Genomic DNA, 7,160 nt, shown 5'->3' with positions numbered 1-7,160 from the left:
CCCTGTTAGAGATGCTGCAGCGTAAGCATCAGTACATCTAATGTTGTCATGATACAAACAATGGCTTCAACTGACAACAATGTGTATCTAAACAGACTTATTCTCCAGAAGATGTTTAATGTCTAAATATTCAAATCAAGCATCCACTTCAACAGCACTGTAGCAAAACTCCACTTAGAATTTATTTTACTATTTGCGTGGTGTGAATATCGCTCATTTCTGATTCCCCTGTTCTCAAGGCCTCAGCACTCATAAACAAAGTGATTTATTCAAACTTTACATATCAGAATTCTGCTGTCTAATTACTTCAGGGGGACAGCATATTCCACTCACCTGTGAGTTATGGAGAACCTTCTTTATGAGTGAAGTTGATGGAGGATCAGGCGAAGAGCTCATCATAAATCCTTAATAATGCAAACGTTTGAGGAATATCTCAAAATAAAAATGCAAATGTGATTAAGAATGGGTTAGCCTGTGCTGATATGGCAGCTTGTATCATCTAAAGAGATGCAGAGCACCTACGGGGGGAAAAGTGCCAAGTACTTAGGAGGCACTCAAATAAATAAATAACATCCACTAGCATAGATGCTGTATGGTAATATGCAGAGATGCACATGTGCACTGCACATGAAGACACACAAAGATCACAGATAGGCAGCCACACACACAGATGCACACACTTGTGCAGTCAGTACGCTTATGAAAATGAAATTGTGCCCAACATTTTAATCTCACACCTACATGTCTCTAACGAGAAGGCATACACTTTTAGGAGGGAGGATGAAGTTGAGGCTTGCAGATGCAAATGGCGACGAGGAATATGGCGGCGGTACAACGCCGAAGCTTGTTAGTGGCTGAGAGGCGAACAGTGAGGCCGATCTCGACACCTCGTCACTCGCCTTTTATCTTTCGTCACCGGCAGATGAAAAATCACTATGAATCTCCCACATCCGTCGGCATTAACATAACAAAGCCTGTGAGGAGAGAGAAAGCAAGAGGTAGAAAGCGAGAGAGGGAGAGAGGGAGAGAGAGGGAGAGAGAGGCCATCCTTCTCCAATCTACCCAAAGTCCAACCGATGTGCAGAACTGACAAATTCTTCACTCTTTAGCTATTATTATTTATTCTTTTTCTTCCTTCCTCTCTCTCACTCTGTCTTTCACACACACACACACACACACACACACACACACACACACACACACACACACACACACACACACACACACACACACACACAGGATACAGACAGTGAGAACAGATGTCGAACAGCGACCTAAAGAAGATCCTCTCCAATCTTAGCATCATCTCACCACTTAGCCAGTCTTGTCAGCACAATAGACAGGACAGAATTACAGGCGGGTCTCTCTCTTGCTTTAAATAAAGGCACAAAAGCGAGGGACTCATCATCTCTCTCTTTTTCTATCTCAGTATTCCTCTCAACCACCACCACCTCTCCCCCCATCCCGCCCTACAAAGCTCATTGGGTGGAAAAAGAGAGAAAGGGGAATAGGAAGAAGGGGGAGGGAGGGTGAAAGACATTATGCATATGAAAATGTCCTGAAAGAGGTGTGATTTATGTATGCATTAGATGCAGATTCCATTACGGGCCAGTGGCTCAAGTGAGATCTTTCCAGGAACAGCGAGGCGACCTGATCAAACTCAGTCTCATTACTGGCCATACGGGCAGCAGGGGAAGTACTGACGAGGGAGAGGAAGGGTGCGACAGAAGGAGAAAGAAAAAAAGAGATAGAGGAGGCATATTTACAACCTGGACACACACCCCTCACCCACAGGGAGAGAGTCAATTGCAATCTGCCCTCCAAGACTGCGGCGGATCACAGACATGCGTTCACCTGCAAGACGAGTGGGAGAGGGAGAGAGGAGCGGGGGAGAAATAGATGGCAAGAAAAGTGCAAATACATGTTTCTGGAAAACTCTGGTCAACTGTGAGCATGACTGGGTTGTGTTTGTGTGTCTGTCTATCCTCTCAGTCTACCATTAAGCAGCATCATTATGCTCCTATGTGCTGTATGTGTTGCAGTCCATATGCATTCTTCAACAAATAGTTATGCAAGTGCACTTCTGTAAGCCTGGGCTTGTGTGGCTTGATATTCACGTGCCTGCTCAAGATTAGGAAAAAGTGTTTTGTGAAAAGAAAACATGGGCGGCAGTCCTCCTTCCTGGCTGACCCGGCGCTGTAGCCCCTGTGATTGGGGTCAGCCTGGAGATTCCTCTCTGGCCAGCAAATGTGATTGCATCGGAGCAATCCCCTCAAACGCCATCACTTCTGATCTGCATAGTAATTGGCTCGACTCTCCTTGGACGTGACCTTGGGTAGGGGCGCTGTCACTCCCGCCACTCTCTCCTGTACGGGCAATCACACACACACACACACACACACACACACAGCATGTAGCATGACCATGGAAGCAGACGTGGACAGACAAGGTGAGGATCAGATGTCCTACATGGTTCACTGGGCAGAGATATGCAAAGAGAAGCCGGTGAGGTGTTAATAAAGTACCAGGAAACAATTGATAGCTCGCAATCAACATGTCAGCAGGGTTCACACTGAAGTAGCCTGCTTTCTAAAATGAGAGGAATTGTGGCAAATAGTGTTGGAAATGCCCTTAAAGCTGCTTTAAAAATGAATGAATCTCAGTTGATAAAGAAAGTACAGTGAGATAAGTCATGCTGCTGCAATTCCATTTTTCAAACACCCTGTAACCTTCTCTCTTTTGTCCTTCTTGCATCAGCACTATTTGTTGAAGATCTTAACGAAAGACAAAGATGCAAATGTATATTTTATGAATGTGTGCCTGTGGTTTATCTTACTTTGTGGGGATTGTGTATACAATCGAAACCAGCTCTTGGAGAGAAAAGTGCTTTTTCTTCTCCTGTCCCCTGATGTCAACGACAAGGTAAGTTGTGGTTCTGGCTGGCTTTTTGATATGCATTTCAAACGGGGGAAAACTTCACAGCCATAGAGGCTAATTTGCAATGGAGATTTTTTTTATTATTATTATTGTTCTCTGCTTTGGAAAGCAAAACAGTCAAGGGTGTCAAACGAGTGACAAGTTAGTTTTTTCTGTAATGATTTCCGCAAACTTGAGGTCTGTTCTGTTTTGTTCCTGAGACAGTTTGACCTAGTTGGAGTGCGAGCACGTCCCCTCTCTTTCCCTCACTCATGCATTGTTAAAGCCGTGGGCCCGTATTAGATACTCCCAAGTCATCACATGTCAGATATAATACAAACTGTGTGTGAATAGAAATGCAATATCTTATTTGCATTGAGGGACAATTTAGCTTTTTGCTAAGTTTGAGCCAAAGTAAAGCTCATCAAGAATTTCACAAAATTATAAGCAACCGAAACGTGCCGTCACTGCTGTGCAGTTCACAATGATGAGTTAGGTGACACTCCCTCAGCTGTAAGTCTGATATGAAACCGCCATCTATCCTCACTCCCCAAGTAACCCTCTGCATGGCCGCAGCAGTATTGGATTATTCATTTGAAACATCAGCACTGAAACAGGCCCCATGTCTGCGAGAAAAAGTTTCTGAGGCATCCTCAAATGGCTGTGGGGGAAGACTGGGGCCCAGAGGATTTGACTGGAGCGCACCCAGCAATACTCAAAAAAAGGCAAAAAAAAAAAAAGAAGTGCTTTGTTAGAAGAGCGAGAGGCATCCCTTGGGCTGTCTCTTTGAATAAGCCAGGAGTAAAGCATCCACCAGCACCACCAACCCCACACACCCTCCACTTCTTCCTCTCACTCACTCACTCTCGCTCTGTACCCACCATCTCCTCCCTCAGCAACCCCCCTCTCCCCTCCCCTCTCTTTTCAGAGCGACAGAGGTATAATTGTGCCACAGGGTTTTAGGTGGTGTGACATATCTGTCACCTGGAGACGTGCCGTGTCGTGCTCTCCAGAAGAGCCTCGCCTTCCTGTTGGGTGCCGTGTGGAGAGAGAGAGAGAGGGAGAGAGAGAGAGAGAGATGCTGGCTCGCTGCGGCTGTTTGTTGACTTTTTGTCAGCGCATTGATGCTTTATAAACTTTTCACCGCCCCAAAGTTTTGTTACCGCGCTCCGGTACACGAGGTGCCACGGCGACCACATGCGCTCCATGGCTAGGCCTCTCTTTGAGTGTCATTAAATCTAATATAAAGCCACTGAGAGTGAACATAGTCTTGGCATGCTTTTATAAACTCAGAGAATACCAGGTATTGTAGCAAAAGCACGTCATGCTCCTTAACACATGCTAGACAATATGGCTCTGGCTGTTGTCACCCCTCAGAGGAGAGTCTGACTTTAAATCAGAACTCCCATTTTTGCATAAATTATGAAATGTACGTGGTCCTGAGTTGTCTCTCTCAAATAGGCCTTGACTCTCATTCTTTCACCCTCTCACTTCACAGCCAAATCAAGAATTCTGTTGGCAGTGAAATATATTGAATTTGACAACTCCAAGAAAGACTTTCTTGAGGATAGCATTTTATTTTGGGTGACCTAATTGTACGCTCCCCAAGGCTGCTCCTTGTGCGGTATCTCACTCACTCCTGAAACAGCTTCATTTCTACATTCAAATTATTCATCATCGCCTGGATTTATTTCCTCCTTTCTTCACTTTTCATACCTTTGGTGTTCTCTGCGGGGATTTCGGATGAGGAGGAGAAAAAAAAGTGCTTCTTTGTTTTTTTTCACGAGCTATTGTTGAAACACCTTAAGTCTCTGGTGTACGGCAGAAACTGAAGTGATAGACAGGGCTGCCCTATTTACAGCCAGATTAAAAAGAATCACACAGGAAGAGAGTGTTAAATGATGATTGTCCATGACATTTAACAATTGATTAAAGAAAGAAAAGTTTTAATAGGTGGTGGTGTGGGTGTTGGGGGAGGGAGGGTGGGAGGGGTTCTTCTCGGCAGCAATATTTTTTTATGCATGCCATATTCTGCTGCTTGTAACGATGGAATGATAAATTAAACATAAAACATCTAAAGTGTATCAAAAAGAGCACAGGCATTGAAGCAAATGAGGATTTTTAAAAACTTGTACAAACACAGCCGTACTTTCTCTGACATGGTGACAACGATGAGATTAATACATCAAATGAGTGTAATTAGGAAATGTGCCTTTATTTTGTTTCTTTTTTGCTCTTGAACTTTCAAATGATATTTGCTGTGTGCAACATTATCTCACTTTTAGAATGTGTAAATATGATTATTAATTATTATTTTCATGCAAACCACATATGTCCATTTACCCCTCATATACTGATGCTGACTGTTATAAAAACAAACATGTGGAAAATCTACTTCCTGTTAAAATTACTTGAAGTTTGAAACTTACTGCATTTTCATTTTCAAGGAACAAGCATATCTTTTTCCCGACCAAGCTGAACGAACCGTCTCTGTCTCAGTGAATTATTTTTATACTTCTCTACGTCGTAACTACAGCCAACATTTTCAAGAATCCTAATCTAGTTGAGTGTGTTGTATTAGTCGTGTCTGCAGCATAGTAGAACATCATGTCTGTCTCACAGCATGCTAATTACACGGGCAAGACAAAAGCATTAAGAAAAGGGGCAAATAGCATGAATACCTGACATGACCGGTGATAGAAACACTCTGAGACAAACAGGCAAGTAGGAGACTTGCGTGCTGACAAGGAGCCAGACAGACGGAAAGACAGAAAGAGGTGTAGAAGTTATGCAGCTTTCTGAAACTCCACTGTGTTGTAACGGACAGAAATGACAGATAGCGGGGGGGGGGGGGGGTATTTGTGTTTTTTCACTGTTGGAATGACAAAGAGTCCGTTGGTAGAGGTCTGTCGGCAAATGTCGAGGTCAGTCGTTATCAAAGTCTGACTCAGAGCTCCAAGATAAGGATTTGAAAGCATCATATAGGTAGGTACATTATTTTTAGATTTTCTTTTGGATATGACATGCTCCAACTTGGCAGACTGAATAATACACCCCTCACTCTAAGCAGTTGTCCAACATGATAAATGTTTGACATGTAAACCCACACAGTGGCATGCATCATTTGGGGCTAAATTTGAATCCCATTGTGCCGTATTCTTTAGATAAAAAAGACTGAATGCTACGCATGGTTTGAATTGGTCCTATTCTATTGTATTCTATTGTATTCTTCTTTATTCTATTTTATTTTATTTTATATTATTTCATTTCATTTCATTTCATTTTATTTTATTTTATTTTATTTTGTGCATGTACACTGAAAATATTTCCACCCAAAACTTTCAAAACCAAAACTACGGATGTAGAAATTCAACAGAAACCTTCCAAGTTACCGAGAGTCAACACTGACAAATACAACTTCATCTGAGAGTTTAATGAGTTGAATTGCATTGTGCTGTAAATAGTCTCTCTCCGTAGGGCACTGCATTGGCCTGCGGACGGTTCCTGGCATGTCTGTGAAGTGTGGCGATGCCCTGTGGGGACTGGAACGCACACACACACACATACACACACCTACACACACACACCAGCCCCACCAGCATCCCCCCTCGCAACAGCTGCCATGCTGCAGGAGGCAGCCGTACCCCTCGCTGATCAAATCTTGTCCGTCACATTTCCCCTAATTATCGTGCATCTGCTTCCCCCATTTCCCCTACATGGCTACACACTTTCTCTCTGTAGTTCCAATCATCTGATCGTTATGACCTTTAACCCCTCCAAGCTCGTCTGCCTCAGAGCATACCGGCGTTCTCCCGCCTGGCTGCTCACACTTCTCGCCCTCCTTCCTGCTTACCTGCCTGCCATATAGCAGCTGGGGGGACGCAAGGGCTCGCAAACAAATAAATCAATGAGGCAGTGTTCATCTATTAACGTCGTTTGCAAAGGTTGTTACTCCTGCCAAACTTCTGGTGGAATTCACTCATTTTCAAAAAGAAATCACTGAAACTTCTTTCTACACGTCTATAGTTTAGGTATATCAATTCATATTTGTCTCTGTCCTGCTCTGAAGAAAACATACGCTCATCTCATTTTGGTGAGAAGAATTTGACTTAGAGCGCTGTAATGATTTTTATTTCACTAAAAGGAATGACATAATTAAAGTGTGGTAAAAGCCTGGATTAACACCAGTCACTCCTACCCCACAGCCAGCAGGAACAAAGGGTGATGATGATGTGTGTGTGTGT

The sequence above is a fragment of the Melanostigma gelatinosum genome, assembly GCF_949748355.1.
Source record: "Melanostigma gelatinosum genome assembly, chromosome: 19".
NCBI lineage: Eukaryota > Metazoa > Chordata > Actinopteri > Perciformes > Zoarcidae > Melanostigma > Melanostigma gelatinosum.
Note: the sequence above shows the minus strand (reverse complement) of the source record.